This window comes from Giraffa tippelskirchi, chromosome 1 (genome assembly GCF_054371585.1).
Source record: "Giraffa tippelskirchi isolate mGirTip1 chromosome 1, T2T-mGirTip1v1.2.pri, whole genome shotgun sequence".
NCBI classification, from domain to species: domain Eukaryota; kingdom Metazoa; phylum Chordata; class Mammalia; order Artiodactyla; family Giraffidae; genus Giraffa; species Giraffa tippelskirchi.
The window spans coordinates 44,029,964-44,052,307 of NC_137275.1; the positions used below are offsets into that span (position 1 = coordinate 44,029,964).

The window sequence follows — 22,344 nt, forward strand, 5'->3', positions numbered from 1 at the left end:
AGGAGAACAGGAGAGCCCAGTTCTCAGAGGGAAGGGGAGAGGGCAGCGTTAAGAGCATAGGTTACTCAAGTAACTGGGAAATCAGGGAAACCTATATTCCTTTGATGAGTAACTATCTACAGATAGACCTTTCAACACAAGTCTGTCATTTAAACTATTATGAAAGGAGTTCAAAATGTAGAACTTGTACTCCAGGTGCAAACAGACCTGGGTTTAGATGGCTTTGCTACTCATTAGCTGAGCAACCATGGGAACGTTATAACGCCACAGGACTTAAGTTCACTTGTCTATAAAATGGGAACAAAGTAGACCTACCTCATTGGACTGTGTATGTGAGGAGTCTACGGAGGACTACATATACATCTCTGGATAACTATACATTCTCTGTAGCTCTAGCAGAAATGAAACACATCCGTGTTACTTCAGCTGAGAATTCAATGGGTTGAAATGATATTTTATTCATGTTTTATGGAGTCAAATCTCTTCCCCTTCCGTCCTCTGGTGTAATGGAGATGAAGTTAGCCCTTATTTAGTCAAGCATTCACAGTGGCTCACCTGGACATATTCTCGCCATATGATGTATGCAGCATTGGGTGCTCTGTCTAGAATGGTGGCTCTTGAGTGATGACGTCAGCATACCATTTTGAAATCTCTTTCAGCCCCAAGTTTTGATAAGTTATTAAAGCTTTTTAAGACTAAATTTTAAGTTTTTTAAGACTAAGACCTTTTTTAAGCTTTTTAAGACCATGTTCCTTAATCTCTGGCTAATGAAAGGACAAGCTCTTTCCATCTTTATCATACAACCATATTCACTTCTAGGCAAAACTCATACAAACTCCCCTCCCAAAGAATAATAGTTTACTTCTGAGAGAAATGAAATTGTGAAAGAAAATGCTGCTGATTTCCAGTTAAATTATATTTTTAAAGTCCTATAACATAGACAAGGGTGAGGGATCTTTCTGGCAACATATGTGACAGCTCCACTCAGTCACTCATTTCTCCAGCAATGCTTTTTTTCCCCCAGCAAATGCAAGAAACTGTGCTGTGCTAGAGGTATTTGGTTTTCTCAGAAATTTTTCGTTTACACTTTTAAACCTTTTCCTTCTCATGAGCATCCTTCTTTGTTTTCTTTACTGTATCCTGTTGTAATAAGAGGATTTTGTTTTTATACCAATTTGGAAAACTTCCTTCCTGGCATTCAGATTCTCTCTTCAGATGTCAGAATGAGAGATAATGGTCCATTGCCAGCCCTTGGGTGGGGGAGCAGTGGAGAAACAAGGGGAGCCCCAGTCTCCCCAGGCCGGCCAGGTTGACGGTCTCCGTGTGTGAGAACGGCCCAGTGTGCGCCAACAGTGCTTCTCTGTTCCCTCCCGCAACACCGGGCCATTAACATGCAAGGCTAGTGTTTTGAAAATTGTCAGTATTTTCTAATCGACACACTCATTGAGGCGTTAGTCGGTTTTCTAAGGAACTTAGTCACTCAGAACAAAGTTGGGTTTATTGCAAATGCCAACTTTCTTGATCAGAATCCACTCTTCCTGGCTTACAATACGGCTAGGTCTTTCTGAAACAGGTTCCATTCAATAGATTCCTCTTCATGAAAAACTAAAAATACAATAAGCCGTGATTTAAGAAAATGTCTGGGGAAATAGGGAAAGCATATAACTTAGTGTAACTCGCCTATGAAAGAGATTTTGAAAACTGATTATCCTCCAGAGGACTGTTTAAATAAAACCTGAATTTCCCAAAGTCGCTTGCGTTAGATGGCGTTAATGTCTCAGAAATATTAGAACTTTAGTGTTTAAAGCGACCTATGGTGGGGCAGGGGAAGACCGAGGGGGTTTCTGAGTCCAACTCCCTCACTTATTAATGAAGGGACTGAGCCCAAGAAGAGGAAAGGAAAGGACCACAGTGATTCACTCCAGATGAGCATCGTATTCAGAACCCAGCTCTTAACCCCGTGCTCATTTCCTGTCATGTCATAGCCTCTGTCTTTTGAGGTGGGATCTGGGAAATCAAAATAAAATGAGAACTCATAATGTGATCTTTTCAAAAGTAGAAATTGGATTAACCTCTGGCCACTTCCCAGTCCCCTGTTGTCCTAACTTTCTGTCTGTACCCATTATGTCCAATGAGGCCAGTATGGCCCAAATCTCTGCAAATTACAGAGAAAAATAAAATGAGCTCCCTGATCTTGAGAAACTCTCAGTCTAGTACTAAAGACAAACAGATAAATAAACAGCTGCAGTCTAGTGCTGTCATGGAAGGATGTCCAATTTCTCTGGGGGTCAGAGGAGCCAAAGGACAGAAGGCTATTCCGGACAGAGGGCGCTACACAGGATATAATTGGACAGTTTAGGGGAATGGCTTGGTCCTTCCCACTAGCTAGAGCTGTACTTCTGAAACTTTATTATACATGCAAATCACCTGAGGTTCTTGCTCAAATGCAGATTCTGATTCTGTAGTCAGGAGTGAGCTCTGAAACTCTGCATTGCTAAGGAGTTCCCAGGTGATGTCAGTATGCTCTGTGGCCCCCTTTGAGTAGCAGGGGCTATAGGAGAGATGAGGTGGGAACAGAAGTAAGAGCTGGTTAGTAAAGTGTTTTAAAACTCATGCTATAGAATTTGGATTCTCTCCTGAAAGTAACAGGAGTAACCAAAATACTTGAATAACCTGAAACTGATGTTGGCTTTCTAAGTTTATTGCAAGCTCAATAAGGCATTTCCTCCAGAAAGCTTTCTCACTCTTCCCTGGGAGGACCATCATGTGCATACCTTAATTTAGAACCTATAAGGTAACACTGAACTACCCTTCTATCAAATTCACTTGATTCTAAATCCTGGAAGGACAATGATGTCCTTTTCAGTATTGAAGGCTCAGATAGAAATCATCAAACTCCTGCCACTGTATCTGACTCATAGGGGTTTATCTATAAACTGTGATCCTATGACATTCTTGCTCTAAATCAGTGGTTTTCAAATATTCACATGCATCAAAATGATAGAAGGCTTGTTAAGACAGAAATTGCTGGATCCCACCCTCAGAGTTTGTGATGCAGTAATTCTGGACTAGAGCCCAAGAGTTTGTACTTCTAAGATACTCACATGTGATGCAGACACAGCTGGTTTGGGGACCACATTTTGAGAACCACTGGTCTAGAGGAGATCACGGATTACTTCCTAACAAGTAGTACTAACAAATGAGATAAAGCAAATTACTGCCTTAAAAGCATGGACCCTAAACTGTGGAATCTTGAGCAATTAGTTAACATCTTCAGGCTTCAGAGTACTCATGCATAAAATGAAGATGGTAATTCTAGCTACCCCCTAGGACCAATGTGAGGATTCATTGAGCTAATATATATATATTAGCTCACAGATAATATTGTCATTGCTAAAAGAACTCACCTCACTTGCTGATGGCACAGAGAGAATAAAACAGCTTCTTAGCAAAGCTAAAATGTGCTTCCCTGATGGTTCAGATGGTAAAGAATCCAACTGCAATGCAGGAGACCCAGGTTCAATCCCTGGGTCAGGAAGATCCCCTGAAGGAGGGCATGGCAACCCACTCCAATATTCTTGCCTAGAGAATTCCATGGACAGAGAAGCCTGATGGGTTACAGTTCATGGGTCACAAAGAGTCAGACATGACTTAGTGACTAACACTTTCACTTTACAAGTAAACTTTGCAAATGTGAGTTTTACCCCTCTTCTTTGAAATCTGTAGAAATATAATAGCCCCTGTTGCATTTTTGTAAGCACAGTTTTCAAATTTTTAATCTGTAAAACATTAGCTAACCCCACATTTGTTAAAAAGATTTATACTTCACACTCATCATGATGGCTATAATAAAAAAAAAAGTGAAAATATTAGTCTGTCAGTCATGTCTGACTCTTTGCAACCCATGGACTGTAGCCCACCAGGCTCTTCTGTCCATGGAATTCTCCAGGCAAGAATACTGGAGTGGGTAGCCATCCCCTTCTCCATGGCATCTTCCTGATGCTGGGATCAAACTGGGTCTCGCAGGTGGATTCTTTACCGTCTGAGCTACCAGGGAAGCCCTATAATAAGAAAGTGGATAATAACACACAATGATGAAATTGGAACCTTCATACACTGCTGGTGGGAATGTAAAATGGTTCAAACAATTTGGAAAACAGTTTGGCTGTTCCTTAAATTGTTTAACACAGTGTTACGATTTGACCCAGAAATTCCATTCCTAGGTAGAATTGAAAACATATGATCTCACAAAAACTTTTACATGTTCATAATAGTATTGTTCATAGTAGCTAAAATGTGGAAAGAACCCAAAGTCCCGTCAATTGATGAATATGTAGTTAGAGAAAATGTGGTATATATCCATACAAGGGAAGAGCATTCAACCTTAAAAAGGAGTGAAGTTCTGATACATGCTACAACATGGATAAAGCTTGATAACATTATGCTAAGTGAAAGAATTCTGATACAAAAGGCCACATATACTGTATAAATGAGTACATTTATATAAAATGTTCAAAAGAGGCAAGTCCATGGAGACAGAATGCTCTGTTGGGGCTGGGAAAAGAGGGGGATGGGGAGTGACTGGTAATGGTATGGAATTTCTCTGGGTAATGATGAAAATGTTCTGGAATGAGATAGTGGTGATAAAGAGTGGTAACAAACAGTCTTGTGATAATAATAAAGAGCATTGGATTGTATGCTTAAAAGGATGAATTTCAGTGTGTGAATTATATCTCAACATAAAAAATTATTTAAGATGCTATAATCCTAACTTGGTGAGAATAACATTTTCATCCTAGAGTGGCACTGTCCCATAAGGTAGCCACTGGTTACATGTGGCTCTTGAACTCTTGAAATGTGGCTAGTCCAAAGTGAGCTGTGCTATAAGTGTGAAATGCACATTGCAATTGAAAGTACATTTTTAAAATTGAAATGATTCTGTTTTGGATACATTCAGTTAAATAAAATATAATGGTAAAATTAACTTACCTGTTTGTTTTTACTTTTTAAAATGTGGCCACTAGAAAATCTATATGCGAGACAGGATAAGAGACACAGATGCATAGAACAGTCTTATGGACTCTGAGGGAGAAGGTGAGGGTGGGACGTTCTGGGAGAATAGCATTGAAACATGTATATTATCATGTGTGAAACAGAACACCATTCCAGGTTCAAAAATATATATATATATATATATATCTAAAAAAAAAAGAAAAGAAAAGAAAATCTAAAAATCCATAGGTGGCTCTCGTTTGTGGCTCACATGATCCTTCGATTGGCCTGATCTGCCTCCGAGGTCCTCCTCACTGGGTTCGAGGCTTTGTCGAGACACATGAAAGTGTTTGCATCTGGGGTTAGTGAATCTGAAGCTGGTCCTTTTCCTTTACATAAAGGGCTTTGTACCCAGGACTTGATTAGCTCTGTTCCATCAGCATGACTCAACACATGTAAACAGGGCAATTCAATGGATGCTTCCAGTTTTTGTTCTTTGAGTAGAAGGCCACCTGCAAAAACAGAGCCTTGTTATCTCAAAGAGCAAGGTTCTGGACCATTATTTTAGAAAGTACTTTTTGTGTCTTTTGCTAATGAACTACACAGCAAGTCATCTGAAAAAGAAATTTTTAAGGCATAATTTCTTTCCTCTTCACAGTTAATTTTTTTTCAAGGCTCAAGTCTTGTGTCAAAGTTTTCTTAGCCTGGATATAAATTTCTAGATATCAGTGAAAATTGATCGTAAGAATTCTTTGGGAAGGGAAAATTGTTTTTAAATAAACTGAAGACAAGGATTTATTTGGTAGGCAAAGTAATTAAGGGCAAATTGTTTAAATATTGCACAAATGTCAGTAAGTTAAGTAGGTTGATTGCTTTTAAAAATTGTAATTTTTTATTATAAAACTATGCTCTTATATATGTGCTTTTGAAAATAATAATATATGCTCTTTTGAAAAATTTCAAAAACAACAAAAAGCAAAGAGAAGTAAATAACCAACACTCCTAATCATACTACCAGAGATATTCATTGTTAATATATACTAATAGATGTTTATCCTCTCAGGGACAGAAAGGTCTAAATTATCCTATATAGAGAAAACTGGCCCCAGTTCTATTAACTTTTTGTCAAAAAATAGTAAAACAGTGATTTTTCATCCAATAAAAATAATCCTATTGGCACTCTAAATTTTGAGAAGATAAATCCAATTTTTATAAGTTTGGTTATAATATTCCTGTGCTACAATTTACTTGCTGGGCTGAATGTAATCCTTTAGTCTTTACTTCAATAAAACAAGTAAGATATTTACTTTACACACATCAAAGATGTGGGTGGGCATGTCTCTATACATTTTTCTCCTCTCTTCACAAACAAGGTTGTATAAAAATATTTACTGCTTCCCCATAGGTTCACGTATGTGGTGTAGTGTCCACGTCATGAGGCTGAAGGATAGATTATTCACTGGAGTTTTTATGGACCCACAATCAAGTATTTCCCCAGCTGTGTTTACAGCTTTGGGTTTCTAAGCCTCTTGAAAAGTAATCAGTTTTGATCATCTTAAATCCCAAAGTAAATTTTCTTTTCTGGAGATTATTCTAGTTGCTAACACAGGTTAGTCTGGCCTATTGAGCCATCTTTTAGTGCTGTAACATCCAAACATGAAAGCTGTGGTTTTGCTTCGAGGAAACAGGGAGCTTTGAAATACGACTCAGATTCTTCCCTACAAGAGGTGAGGTCTCAGAAATGCTTTGCTCTTTTTTAAATTGTATCTTGTCTTATTCTCTGGTCATTTCATTTTATAAGGCTGGTCACTTCAAAATAGTGTAAATACCTTTAAAGCCAAGTTCTCATATAATACTATTTTTTGTATTAGTTTATATGTTTTAAAACTTTCTGTGTACAACTGCAGTAATGCTGTCAGTAATACTTGTTTTTGACTAATGAGAAGTACAGTGATATTTAAAACTTTGAGGATTGTCATTTATAGGTGATTTCTTGTTAGATAACTTTTATAAATGACTATGTTTAATATTCTTTAGTTTAAACCTTTCTGCTATAACCATTTTAGCTACAAAGAGCCAGAATGTTTGCTAAAAGCAGGAAAGCTAAGACTTTACCATGCAACTGTGCTAGCTTGAGCAGATAAATTAGTCCATCTGTGCCTCAGTTGCTTTATGGAAATAATAATGAACTAATTAACTCAATTAGCTAATTTATATAAAGTGAATAGTGTGATGACTGATATATTGATAAGTGCCAATAAACTTTAGCTGCTGCTCTTGCCACCAGTAACTATAGTCAGAGTCATGTCCAACCCTTTGTGACCCCATGGACCATAGCCCATCAGGCTCCTCTATCCGTAGGATTTCCCAGGCAAAAATACTGGAGTGGGTTGCCATTTCCTTCTCCAAGCGATCTTCCCCAACCAGGGACTGAACCTGGGTCTCTTGCATTGCAGGCAGATTCTTTACCAACTAAGCTCCCAGGGAAGCCCATAGTCAGAACACTCTTGTCCAATGACATCAGTTCCTCCACCAAGTGGAGACAGGCTCACTTCTTCCAGACTGGCAACTGTGAGAACTTTCTATGTGGAAAAGTGAAGCAACAAGGGATCATCTGCAGGGCTTTCCAGGTAAGCCAAATCAACCACAAGTCACCATTTGTTCAGTGACACATGCAAACATTAAGAAAATGAGATGAAAGCAGCAACATGTGTCTCATGAGACACTTAATTTGGTCAACACATGCTGACCATCCATGGGTCATATGATGCTGTTCTGGGTATGGGATCCTGAAGAGCAGACACGTAAGATGTAGTGCCTGCCTTTAGAATCTTCTGTCTCTAAGGAACTTTAAAATGCGTGGTACTTAGGAGTTATTTGTATCCATGAAGAGAATGTATTTTCTGAGATTTCTAAGGAAAAATATTTAAAAGGAGCCCCATTATACACAGAACACTAGAAAAGAGAAAGAAAAGATAGACACTCAGTTAAACTATCCAAGCCTCTATCTTCATCACTATTGCTGTTACGATAAACTGCTTCAAACTCAGTGACTAAACCGACAACCCTTTATTATTTCTCATAATTCTGGGAGTTGGCTGAGCTCTTCCACTGTGGATTTTGCCTGAGATCACTCATGAGCCTGCCTTCAGCTGCCAGGTCCGAGATGGCCTGACTCCCACATCAGGGAGTTGGTGCTGCCCATTGGTGAGAGCCTCTCTTCTCTTCCAAAGGCCTCTCATTCACCAGTAGACTTGCCTGAGCTTCTAAACAGCATGGCCCTCTCAGGGTCCCAGGAGGGTAAGAGTGGAAGCTGCCAAGCCTCTCAGTGCCTAGGCTCTGGAACTCCCACAACATCCCGAGGCCTGAGCAGGTTGATTCATGGGGGTGAGGACATGGTCCCTAATTCTCATTGGGAGAAGCATATCATATTGCAAAGGGGTTGGACACAGCATCAGTTAACTACTTATGCATAACAAACCACCCCAAAAGTTAAAGGCCTAAGACTAATCTCCCACAGCCCATTCACCTCTCTTTAACTTGTGTCATGTTCTCTTTAGTGGCATGCATAATTATTCCTCCTGTTTCTGCAGTTCATCAATTTGAAATGTCATGACAAAGTTAGGGTCAATGACTTGAGGAAGAAAGAAAACTACACTTCTTTCTCACTCTCAGAGTTCAAAAGCGGATGAATGCATTGAGGAATAGCTCCAGAAGTCAACTTGGGATAAGATGAAGAGAGGACATGTTTCATTAAGAAGAGGAGCCAGATTCGGAGGCGGGGCCACAGCCTGGGGTCCTCCCTGCACCTGGAGCTTCTTTTGAAGTGAAGGAAATTGCTCCACCACGAGGAGGCGGAGGGAGGCAGACAGATGTGAGCACGGAATGTAAAACTAGTAAACATTCTGTACACACCCAGGGGGCAGTCAACAGCGTAGGCTGACTAATAGTAGCTCCAGTTCGTTTTCTTGGCTTCTTGTATTTTACCTCATATTTGATGCTGAAGAAGTTCACAATTTAGACAACTTTAAAGTTCTTGGACTGATGATCTGAAGAGCAACTGGTCATTTTCCAGTACCTTCACCTTCTGCTTCTCTGTTGTGGGGAGAGAACCGTGGCCTGACACTCCTAGAGAAGTGGCCCCAAATCATGTCGTTTGCTTTAGTTACAAAGGTTAACCTAGGAGTCATTTCACAGAAGGAAGTATAGACAAAAAGAAACAGAGGTAGAAACCCCAAAGGACATGCATTTCCAGAAGGATGCTGGAGCCTTTCTGAGTGCTGTTTCTGAGATGAGACACTATGTCGAGAGAGGGGTGTGTTAGTCGCTTAGTCATGTCTGACTCTGTAAGGCTATGGACTGTAGCCTATCAGGCTCCTTTGTCCATGGGATTTTCCAGGCAAGAATACTAGAGTGGGTTGCATGTTGTAAGTCTTTGGATTAAGAATGGGAATCCCAGAAGCAGAAATTCTTTCCTGGGGAATGTGTCGGTGCAGGGGTACAAACGGAACAACCAGTGTTCCTAGAAAGGAAGAAGTTATCAGGGAGACAGAATCCTTCAAACTGGCTGGGTGAGGTCTTTATGTCTGAACAATACACATTCATGTATTTTCACAAATGCATGTATGAGATCAGTTTAAACATAAGTGTGTGGTTGTGTGGGTGGTCTTTTTGCTTGTTTTCCTTTTTATAGACTTGGTGCCTCCTCTTCTCTTAAATGCATATGTATCAATTCCCAACCTACCCACCTACACAGATAATCGATATTAATAATCTAATATGTATCTTTCCTATTTTTACTGATGACTGTATAGTCATATACAAACGAATGCCTAGACACACATGCACTTTCTGATCGTTGTTTTACAAAAACAGAAAAATATTACCCTTCTTTTTCCTGCATTGTGCTTTACTCAGTCAACAATACTTTCTGAAACTTTTCCTGTCAACTAGCAGAATTCTTTTTGATGGCCCTGTTGTTCGAACACAGGGCTCCCCTAAAGTTTATTCAATCACTCTCCTATTGCCAGAAACATTGTAGCTTTCAGAGACAATTTGCAAAAAAGAACTAAAACAATCCTCCCCTTCCAAAAAAACACATTATATAAGTCCTTAGGTTCTAGCAACTACATCTATTGGAGTGTTAGCCAGGAAGAAGATTGCTGGCCTGAAAAGTATGTGTATTTTAAATTTTAGTAGGTATTGCGGTACTGCTTCCCCAAGAGGCTATAGCATTTCTCATTTTGACCGTGAAAGTGATCCCTTTCCTACAACCCTGCCAGCAAGAAGTGGTTCAGATCTTTTAAATTTTAGAAAATCTGGTAGGTATAAAATGATATCTCATTGTTAATTTGCCTTCCCCTCACTTTGGGTGAACTTGAACATCTTTCCATGTATCTTAGCCATTGGATTTGCTTTTCAACGAATTGCCCATTCATATGCTTTGCCCATTTTCCTACTTGTTTGTTCTTGTTTCTCTTGTCAAATTATAATAAATATTTGTATAGTATAAAAATGAAATATACTACCTACACAATATGTATTTCTGCAAACCTACTATGGTCAATGATATTTTTACAATAGCTTTGCCTTTAGAGTTATAATTTTAGAGTCAAATATGCCTGCCTTTTCTCTCATAGCATTTGACTTCTCAGTTTTGATCAGGAGAGTTTTCCTGCACAATATAGTACATATAATCTAGATTTTTTCTTGCAAGAGCTTTGCTTTACCTTTATATTTTTACTGGTGTATTTTACTCATGTATTTGTACCTTTAGACATACAATAAAATTGGGATCAAATAAGGTACTTATCCGGAGAAGGCAATGGCACCCCACTCCAGTACTCTTGCCTGGAAAATCCCATGGACGGAGGAGCCTCGTAGGCTATAGTCCATGGGGTCGCTAAGAGTCAGACACGACTGAGCGACTTCACTTTCACTTTTCCCTTCCATGCACTGGAGAAGGAAATGGCAACCCACTCCAGTATTCTTGCCTGGAGAATCCCAGGGATGGCGGAGCCTGGTGGGCTGCCGTCTATGGGGTCACACAGAGTCAGACACGACTGAAGCGACTTAGCAGCAGCAAGGTACTTATCTGAATACAGTGGCTTTCTAGAGAGTTCTAATAACTGGTGAGGAAGTCTCTGCTCCATATTTACTTTTCTAAAATTACTGACCTTTTCTTCAGTATTTCATTTTTTTTCCAGAAATGATAAAATCATCTTATTTAATTGCCAAAGCCTAACAAACCAAAATACCCACCTTGCTGTGAGTTTTAGTGAAATACATACACAATTTGAGGGAATATTTTTATGGCATTGAGTCTTCTCATCCAAAAATATAGCATGTCTGTCCATTTCTCATTTTACATACATATTTTAGTATGTTTTGTTATTTCCTTTTTTTGTTGTATCTATATCTAAGTATTCCGTAAGGGTTGATTTTGAATGTTTTTTTCCATTCCTATTTTATTACTAGAGTAGAGAAAAATTAATGATTTTTGTTTTTTGCATATTTTTGGATCCGTCTACTTTACAAAATTCTCTTCTTAAATCTAGGAGATTTTTACCAGATTCCTTTGGGTTTTCTAAGTTTACAATCATATCATCTGCAAAAATAGATCATTTTTCCTCTTCTTTCCCAATGTTTTCTCCAGTTTTCAAATTGTTGCCATAAACTTTTAAATTATATTCTCTTTTAATACTCTTGGTCATTTTAATATTTGATCTTTCCACTTTCTGATCTTTTATAATTTTGCTTTTTTTTCTTTTAAAAAATTAGATTATTTATCAAGTAGATAGAATTTTAATGTAATAAGATTTTAAATTTATTTATATACTTTATTACTTTTCTCCTTTCTATTAAGATTTTACCTTTATTAATCATTCTTTATTGTTATTTTTCTAATTTCTTAGAATGTAGGCTTAGTTTCTTCTCATATTTATTCTTTCACAAGAAAGGCTTTTTGACTGTAAAATTTCTACAATTCTATGAAATTACAGTAGAAGATTTGGATCCTCTGAGGGTCCTGGGTTCCTTTGTCTTACGTCTCCCTCTCTCCAGCTCTTTCTCGCATTTTAAAGAAAGAAGGTCAGTAATTTCCCTTTTGATTTCTTCAAGTCAATTGTTTTCTAACTATTTCTTCATTTTCAAGTAGACAATTTTTGGTCATCTTTTGATAATTTTCTTCTTACTAATTGAATTAGGATCAGATAATGTGACCTATAAAATCTTTAATTTTTGAATTTCTGAAGCTTTTTTTTGTAGCCAGCTATACGATCAGTCTTTATAAATGTTCTATAGACATATAAAAAGTACTGAAAATTATCTATATTTGAAATGTAGGGTATTCTCCAGTTATTGTGTGTGGAAGCAGTATGGCACATAGATTAAAAGCAAAGAATATGGTAAAATGTCTACTTTCAATCTCGAACTTACCCTATGACCTTGACTGTGTTTGTAATATATAAATAATAATGGTATCTACCTCATAGGGTTTTTGAGAGAATTAAATTATTTAATATTCTTAAGTACTTAGAATAGAAATTAGCACATACCAAATGCTATATAATTAATTTTGTAAACAAAAAGAATTCATATATGTCAGTTCATATATGTCCTTATTTCTTCTTTTCTACGGAATTGCCCAATACAGTCGAAAGAGATATATTGGGTTTATTTAAGTTTTTGGTGTTTTTAAGGATGGCTCTGTATCAAAATATTGTAAGTGAAAGTGAAAGTCACTCAGTTGTGTCCGACTCTTTGTCACCCCATGGACTGTCCATGGAATTCTCCAGGCCAGAATACAGGAGTGGGTAGCCTATCCCTTCTCCAGGGGACCTTCCCGACCTGGGAATCAAACCGGGGTCTCCTGCGTTGTAGGCAGATTCTTTACCAACTGAGCTATGAGGGAAGTCCTTATCAAAACATCGTTCTGGTTCTATTTTAAATTTCAAATTATTAAAGTGATAGATTTTAAAACGTAATCCTTTTTTTCTTCTTTAGATTTTCGATGCTCATTTTACTTCCTTGAATTTTTTCTTATCTCTATTACTTATTTTTTACATTTGATGCATATTTTAAAATTTCTTTGCCCTTTAATAAACTTAGTCTCAGTCTCATTCTTCCTAATTAAGTTGCCTTTTCTCCCAAATCATACATAAATAACCATTCTCCTTATACTTTAGAATGCTGGATTTCCTTCAGAGCAGTTCAGACAAATTAAGTAGCCTGTGTAATCAGATTGGATTACAGATGTGTTCCCAAAATGACATTAAGTATACTGAGTTCTGTAGTCAGTTCATTCTTACAATTTCCAGTATCCTTCATTTTTTGTATAAGTCCAAGCTTTTGTCTCATATCATCTTCCTTCTGCCTAAAGAAATCCCTTTAAAATTTCTTGTAGTTCATGTCCATTAGTAATAAATGATCTAAGTCTTTGTTTTTCTGAAAAAAGTCTCAATTTCCCTTCATATTTGCTATAGAATTTGGGATTGACAATTTTCCCCTTCTAGCATTTTAAAGATATTCCTCTACAGCCTTAGGCTTTATTCCTTGCTCATGAGAAGTCTGATCTTTCTTATCTTCTTTCCATAGACCTGAACCATGAGGAAGGCTTTCTCTTACCTTCTACTCTGCCATTGTCAAATCCAATCACTGAAAACAGCTTACCAACAGGGGCCACTTCCAAAGGTAAGCAGAGGGCCAGGGCAGACTCCGAGCTAGAGATAGTATGTGTTTCAGGGGGTGTATAGTCATATAGTAGTAGTGCTCAGTCGTGTCTGACTCTTTGCAACCCCATGGACTGTTGCCCGCCAGGCTCTTCTGTCCATGGGGCTTCTCCAGGCAAGAACACTGGAGTGGGTTGTCATTCCCTTCTCCAGGGGATCTTCCCGACCCAGGGATCAAACACACATATCTTGCATCTCCTGCATTGGCAGGCAGATTCTTTACCACTAACTCCACCTGGAAGCCCAGGGGGTGGGTGAAGCCATTACCATGCAGGAGAGAAGCAATGATTAGAACTCAGAGAAAGAGAGCTTGTGTCCTATGTCAGAAAATGAACCACTCCATTACCCTGGAAGGGGAGTTTAAATGCTACATGTCACTTAGAAAACATGAAACTTAGAAAACATGTCACTTCCCTCAGAATTCTGTACCTCCAAAGCATCATCTTTCCAACTTTCCTGCTCGTGCATCTCTCTTTTCTTGGAAGAAGTAACCCATGACCTGCTATTTCCCACCCAAGCGGTTCAGCCCCATTCCAGACATGAACACAGATTTTCAGTCTTGGGGAATTAAATGAAAGAAAAATTAGTCTGTCTCTGCCTTTGGACTGATATTTATAATTCATTTCAGGTGTAAGAAACAACAAATCCAGCTAGCCTAAGTACACCTTGGATATGAAGTATGCTCACATGCCCTTTGGAGCTCTAGTTAAACTTGGCCTGAACCCCAGTACCACCTCCCACAAGAGTTCAGAGTCCTTGGTACAAACTCTGAGGGTCGTGAGTTCCTTTGTCTTAAGTCTCCCTCTCTCTAGCTCCTATATCCACATGGGCTCTGCTAGTTCTGCTTAAGTCTAGACAGCTCATCAGTTTGCCCCCAAGTACCCCCATTACTTCAGTATGTTGTGAGTATAAAAACTTTAATAATAGGTCACATTTCATTTGGTCTCCATTTATTTTTTCTTCAAACACTCTTCAGTTTAAGGAGGACATCCTGAGCTTATGATAAGAGAACAAAGAAGTCCACCAGCAGTGGTTGCTTATATGTTTTTAGTGGGAGGGTGAGGGAAAAGTAATATAAATTCTTTCCTAGGGAGAGTAGAGCAAAAATCAGCAGCTCATCAGAAACTTGGAATGCACATAGCCTCAAGTGATAAATTGCCTCCACCAAAAACAAATGGATTTGAGCAGCTCCCCTGACTTCCCCTGATTTGAGCACCACCACCATCTGTGAGAATTGTTAATATGTGTGGTGGCCCCATGTTGCACTGAATGGCCATCAGAAATAAATTACTTTCCATTTGTGAAAATGTTGCCAAATATTCTAGGCAAATATGATCATCCATATAATTGGGATGATTTTCAAAATATTTAATAATCAGTACAGCATCAACCAGTCTGGATAGACCTGATCAATCATTAGAGATGTTAGGAGTAAGGACCCACTGCAGCCCCATGGTGGACACCAGCTGAATACCTACCTTGCCTACAACTTAATAACAACTCTGCTAATTCATATCATTTTGTACCCAGATGCTTCCTTTCTCCTTCCCTTTCCCAACTATATTTAATTGGACAAAAAAGTTTTATGGAAAAACATTTTGGCCAACCCAATTTGTTCATTCATTCATCTGTCCATCTATTCAATAAAGACATGATTAAGCTCTTCCATGTGCTTTCCCAGACTTTCTCAGCTCCTGTTCCATTATCCTTCATACAGGTATCTTCCCTAATTAAGTCCTTGCGTGCTTACCCTCATCCCGGCATCTGTTTCTCACAAGACCCAGACTAACTCCTAATGGTGGTGTCACAATCACAGACTACAGAGTAGTTTGTTATATTTGAAGCCATCCCTGTATCACTATGGAGGGTAACTTCCTTTCCATTTCTTTGGGCATGTGCATTAACAGACCCTGATTGCTGTTTCTCACCCTGTTCCTCTTCCCATCACACCAGCAGAATTCTACAGCTTCCCAATGAGGACCTACTTTTGCTTTTTTATGAAATCTCATATGATCGCTTCCAGGGGAGGATAACAGTGCTGATAGAAGTCAGCCATTTAAGCAGGAGTGAAGAGAGTAGGTAGTATTCGGATGCTATAGAAAGGGAAGATTTGTAGGAGAGGGACTGGTGGAGCAGGACAGGGAGAAATAATAGCAAGCAGTTTAGAACATTTGGTTTAGAGAAGACTGGTACTTGGAACAGACCTGTTGGTGAACTCTGGCATGTGGTTCCTGGTTCACTTACTCTGGAGAAGATGCTACCTTAAGATGGGTAGAGGAGAGACCAAAAGAGTCATAGATCTTCTTCCAGCTTCAAGTTCATAGGAGTTAATGTGTGCAGTGTTCTCTTGTGGCAGAGATGAGGACAGGACATGCCCAACATAACTGCTGTCCCCTCTGCCAAAACCCTACAGCAACGTGACATTGAGGAATAAGCATCTTGAGGTACACCTGGCTGGCTGCCACACACACTCCAAACTCACAGCTGTGAGTTTATGGATGGGTGGACAAAACATGATCAGTGTTGATCGAGGTGCAGCCAAGTCACCGAGAAGGACTGGCCACCCTGGGAAGACACTTTAATGAGAGTCACCCAACATGGAGGTGGGAATACACCTGTGGCAGGACTTGCCAAAGACGTGCTTTCAGTCAGCCTCTGGGGCAATTCAGAGAAAGTGGGAGAAAGGGCTGGAAGGGCAGCCTCTCCCTTTCCACATGGATCATGCTGCTTCAGGGGGACAGGCTGAGCTGGAAGGACCAGTCTAGCTACCCTAGGCTGATGGCCAGTACTGATATTGACAAAGCCTCAAATTACAACAGGGCAAATGGGGAACTTAGCGATACAGGGCCTCTATTACCCAGGCTGGTTATTAACACTGCTTCTAGCTCTTAACTCTCCATAAATGTTCATGGAACTAAGCTGAATGGATTTGAAAATTAAATGGAGGCATCTTTCAGACATTCTCATACCCTAGAGAGAATGAGTTCCTGCTGTCTCACCTATACTTTGGCCACTTGGTTGCAGTTGAGGTCAGCATTTCCAGTGCAGGATTAGATGAGCCACCCAGGGGTGGAGGACACGAGGATAAGTTGACGGTGATAACAACTCCAAATTCTCATAACTGGTGAGGGAGAGTAGGAGGGGAAACTATTCATTACTCTGTGATCATCTAAACTTCGACTGGAAGTGTAGCTTCTGTGCTGGCCTTGGGAAGAGCAGCAGCTCCTAGGGTCAGAGTACCAGGACTGGCCATGGAAATGCCTTTGTCCACGTCACCTGAGCCTGTGTCCATGGCTCCACCTTGTTGTGGCTCTACGGCCACAAGGAAGTGCCCTTACTTACTCCAGACACCTCATCGTGGCTTAGTGGCAGGTACCCAGGGAAATTCAGCTCTAAGAAGGGCAAAAAAGAGAGGCAGTCATCCAAGTTCATTGTCCAAGTTGAGAAGGAAAATCTTTACCTGCTTGTGATTTGAGAAAAACCAAACGAATTGCCCCTTGCTGAGATTCTGTTGGAAGATTAACAGCTGTCTCTGCATTAATGGTGAGTGGTTTTCAAGATATTCTTTCTTATATTTGACTTTGGAGAACTGAAGGACAGGATTCTTGGCAGTGAACCCTGTTTTTGAGGACCTGCCCTCTCTTGGATGGAGGAAGAATTTCACTGCGAAGGAAAACACTTCTCCATCTAGACAGTTGGCTTCTTCTGTGCTTATAACACCCAAAGGGACCAGCAGCATGTTTTGCCTCTTGTTTTTGCCTTTTCCATGCCATCTCTTATTGGGCCTTTTTGGGTGTGTATCTATGAGTCACTGTAGGTTACTAGTTATTGTGAATTTTTAACTTTATCAGGAAGAAGTTTGAAGAAGTTGGGCTCTTGGGCCTGGACAGAACACTCTATTAGACAACATAAAAGACAGCAAGTATAAGGAGGTTTTGTGAAGAAAATGGTCATTTGGTCTTCTTCACTGAGGATTGAATATACAGAAAGTAGAATTAAGTGGGACTTAAATTATGCAACACTGAAAGCTTTTGAAGTTTTAGGTGGGGATCTTTAATAAAGGTTTACTGACATTGTCAACTCCACTTGAAAGGAATTTCAATTCGTCTAACTAGATGTTACTGTCACACGAGAACACAGGTCTTTTTCAAGTTCTTCACGGTACCAGCCAATCCTGACTGTGGGCATGAAACTCCAAGACCACTTTTGAGGTGCAATTTTTCTACCCACTCAAGATAAACCACATCTACATTTGTGAAAATCATTAAGGTATAAGAAGATCAGATCCCCTGGAGAAGGAAATGGCAACCCACTCCAGTATTCTTGCCTGGAAAATCCCATGGACAAAGGTGCCTGATGGGCTACAGTCCATGCGGTCAGAAGAGCAGGACATGACTAAGTGACTAAACCACCACCACCAAGAAAACTCAGGTTCTCTGAAGCGAACCTAGAGGCACGATGGGCCCCTGTTCTCATGGGACCCCTTTTTGGCAAAGGGCCAGGGCAAGGCCATGTGGGCCTGGGAAGGTCACGGGCGCTAAAATGGACCTGTACCCCAGTGTAAGCTCTGTCATTTACCAGTCGGGCGAACTTGGGCAGAAGTTTTTAACAACTTAAATCTTTTAAGTGAGAAGAAACAAGCCACCCTTCCTCTTTCCTGTAACTGTATGAATACCTGGCAATCTCCACCTTGGGCTTTAATCCTTTGTCTTTAACTCTGCTTCTTCATGAATGAGGAGTTCCTGAAAACTGAGATTCTTCTCATCCTTGACAGTGACTAGCACATCAACAGTGTTTAATACGTTTTTTGAATATCTGAATGAATGAATCGTGAAGGTCTAGGTTGTGGCATTACTGTGAAAATTAAATGTAATAAAGTTAGTCTCCTTTGTAAAGTCCATAGGCTTAGACTCCTAGGAAAAGGGAGGGATCCTTCCAGATGTAACCTAACAATGAGAATTCCCTCATTCACCCACTGGTTTTACAGTCATCTTTAGTTCTTATGACTAATGTCTGTTGAAGGTACTGGGCTGTGTTCCTTCCAGACACTGGGCCAAGTCCTGCAGGTCTATGAGAAGTCATGTTCCCTAGCTGACTGTCTAGAGAGAAGACTATCTTAAAAATTACAATCAAGAGAGCAACTGCCTGAGTAGGGCATACAGCGAGCACAGCACAGGCATGGATGTCTGCTCGGGAAAGTGAGAAGAGGTTCTATAAAGGAGGTGGCACTTGTGCTGAGCCCTGAAGATGGAGTAGGAGTTTCCTGAACTGAGGGAGGAGAAATACCTGAGTGTTGGGTCTGCTTGTAACCCACTGGGCAATTTGGACAAGTTACTTTACCTCTAAGAGACTCGGTCTCCTCACCTGTTAAGTAGAGTTAGCTCCTGGGGTTTCTGCCAGGATCCTGTAAGAGAGCATTTAAAAGTGCACGATCTCAATCCAGGTGATGCTAGATGAATAAGGGTGGTGTTGCATGAGTAAGAGCCTAGCAGTGAGAGACACTGGTTGTTATGGGAACCACACTCAGGTTTTCTTCAGTATCTAAGAGAGACCCCAACAAACAGTGCTTCCCTTTCCCACCTGAGTTTGGAATAATTAGAGAAAAATTTAACAGTAATTACTGAGGCCAAAATATCACCTTTCAAATGGTAATAGCTAAGTTGGAGAACAAGACCTGGAACAAGGTAAAAAAAGCTTGAAGACACCCAGCCCGGGCAGATCTGGGCATGATGCCTTCTCATACAGAAGCCTGCGCTGGGAAGACTCAGCATATGGACAGCAGAGGAAAACTTCCAAGACAGCCAAGGGAGGAGCGCAGCTGAGCTGGCCCATTGTTCTTTCCTGTTTTTCCACTGAAGGACCTGCAGGGGGCAGAGTGAGTGAAGGGTGAAGTATGGCTGGAGTTTTCTTTGGAAACCACTTTCTTGTGGAAACGTCAGGGGGGAGGGTGGGTGAGGGCAGACCCCTCTAACACAGGGTTACTAGGGCATGGGGGCTGGGGCATGGGTGGTATTCTGTCGGGGTGGAAAGGATGTAGAGATGTTGCTGAGGTATGATACGCAGGCAGGGCCCAGGTTGTGAAAAGCCTGGTGTGCCAGGCCAGGCAAATGGACTGCAGGTGGGCTGACCACAGAGAAGAGACATGGTGGACCAGGACTGCTGAAGAGACCAGCTAGAGAAGCTGGCATTGCAGATGTATGGATACAGTGGCTCCAACCCTCATGCTTATAGGAAGAGAGAAGCCTGGAGCCATGGTTCCGCCAGGCCGTTGGGAAGTTGAGGATGCAGGCAAGGAAGTGGGATCTGGGTCAGACAAGCTTGAAGTGAAAACAGAAGAGAGTGATATTCTTGGGTGAGCTCCAGAAGTCAAGAACCAGGAGTACAATCCATTCAGAGAGGAAAGCAAAATTTGAGTAGGGGAGTGGAAAATCTGAACAGTTAAAAGAATATAGAAGAGAGTAACATTCTCAGATTTTTTTGAAATGAAAGATTTTTGGATGACAAGAAGATCCAAGTGGCAGCCCTGAAAATGGGCAGCTTCAGAGGAGTAGAGGTAAATGTCCTTAGAGTTGGTGGGGTCAAGGATGTAGAGGCGTCATCCACAAGGACATGGACTCCCTTAGAATGAGGTCAAAGTTCAAAAGGAGAGGCAACATTTTACACTTTCGACATATGGTATTGGGTCAGTTGGGCTTCCCTCATGGCTCAGATGGTAAAGAATCTATCTGCAATGTAGGCTACCTGGGTTTGATCTCTGGGTCGGGAAGACCCCCTAGAGGAGGGCATGGCAACCCACTCCAGTATTCTTACCTGGAGAATCCCATGAACAGAGGAGCCTGGCAGGCTACAGTCCATGGGGTTGCAAAGAGTCCAGCATGACTAAGTAACACACACACACGCATTGGGTCAATTTTAATAGCTATGTGGGAAGATCCCCTGGAGAAGGGAATGGCAACCCACTCCAATATTCTTGCCTAGAAAATTCCATGGACAGAGGAGCCTGGTGGTCTACAGTCCATGGAGTTGCAAAGAGCTGAACATGACTGAGCAGCTAACACACAAATGAAGGAACCAAGAAAGACAGACACAACAACCTGCAAAATATCAACAAACATCAGCAAAAAAATTAAATAACCCACTTGGTTTATGCAAGAATGGAGTCATATAAACACAGATATTTACAGTTGTGGAATATAGGCCTTGTAACATTTATAGAGGGAGCAATGATGAAGTCTTTTTTTTTTGTACTAAAGAAGAATGCACAGGCTGCAGGTCCATGGAGGAAATCTTCACAAAATACGTGCCACCTCCAATGGCTAATGTACTCCCTCTTACCTCCAAAGCACACAACCCGGAGCAGTGTCTGCCCCCAAACTGTAAATCCATCCAGTATCCTAGAAGCTCATCTGCAAACCAGACAACACATGGGCTGTGAGTTCGTGAGAGAAATGCCATCTCTTCCACATACACAGAACCAGATGGCATTTATCCCATCAGCTGATATTTGTGATTATTACTATTATTTTCTGTAATTGCCCTTCTGGGTCCTGTTTACTCATATCATGCTAAGTAATTGTAATTAACCAATGAAATATTTGGAGCTATGCTATGCTATGCTAAGTCGCTTCAGTCGTGTCCGACTCTGTGCGACCCCATAGACGGCAGCCCACCAGGCTCCGCCATCCCTGGGATTCTCCAGGCAAGAATACTGGAGTGGGTTGCCATTTCTTTCTCCAGTGCATGAAAGGGAAAAGTGAAAGTGAAGTCGCTCAGTCGTGTCCGACTCTTAGCGACCCCATGGACTGTAGCCTACCAGGCTCCTCCTAAGCTAGTTCAAAAAAGAAACTGAGGCCAACATGATGGAATGTGTACAGCAATTCCATCTCATAATGCTATATACCTTCAGCTAAAGTATACAGCATTTTATTAAAATCAGATGGAATTTGTTCGCTTTTGTTGTGGCATTCAGTCATCTTAGACAACTCTACAAATATGCTATGAAAAAAAAAAGGAAGCCAACAGGGGCAAAGTAATTCTGACGAATTTTGAGGTACTGTCTTAGCAATAGTTCTTTGCCAGGAATGTCTTACAATAGTTTTCTGCCAGGAAGAATCCTTGAGAATGCCAACCTTCATTGTGGTGATCTAGAAGGAAAGAGCTTTGAAAACAGACCTCCTTTCCCCCATAGATTTCCCTGTCAAGATACATAAAAGAATTCAGACTAATCAAAAAGCCCAAGTGAGCTGGCTGCCTAACTAGGACAGGCCCAACCTTGAGTTCAGAGAGCTTTCTAATGCATTCCATCCGTCTCTCCAAAGAACAAAGTTTACAGGATATGTTGACTGCAAAGGAGGCTTGCTTCTAACGAGAAAGACGATCACATGGGAGCTGAGATGACATATCATGGAAGTTTAACTCAACTCTGAAAGTACTGTTGCTCTGAATAAATGACCCATGCCCAAGATGCTGAATTTTTTTCTTTCTTCCTCTCTTCCTCCTTCCTCCATTCTTTCCCTCCTTTCTTTTCCTTTCTTTCTCTCTTCCTTCTTCCCTTCCGTCCCTCCCTTCCTTCCTTCCTCCATTCCTTTTTATCTTTCTGCCTTTTGCTGTTTAATCATCATGA

The 22,344-nt window shown here is 40.5% G+C and overlaps 1 protein-coding gene across 16 annotated transcripts in view; it reads left to right on the forward strand.

Annotated features, from left to right (window-relative positions):
* Positions 1–22,344, forward strand: part of LNX1 (ligand of numb-protein X 1) — a 200,461-nt gene that overhangs the window by 42,230 nt on the left and 135,887 nt on the right. For 5 of the 16 annotated variants that reach the window (XM_081510394.1, XM_081510693.1, XM_081511082.1 and 2 more), the window contains exons 1-2: positions 6,576–6,719; positions 7,449–7,622. The exons of 2 other annotated variants lie outside the window; for them this stretch is intronic. The gene's annotated coding sequence lies outside the window, so the exon portion shown is untranslated. Of the gene's footprint in view, positions 1–6,575; positions 6,720–7,448; positions 7,623–8,667; positions 8,867–13,587; positions 13,684–22,344 lie in introns of those variants that run through there. 9 more of the 16 variants (XM_081510310.1, XM_081510739.1, XM_081511006.1 and 6 more) reach the window with 6 other exon arrangements.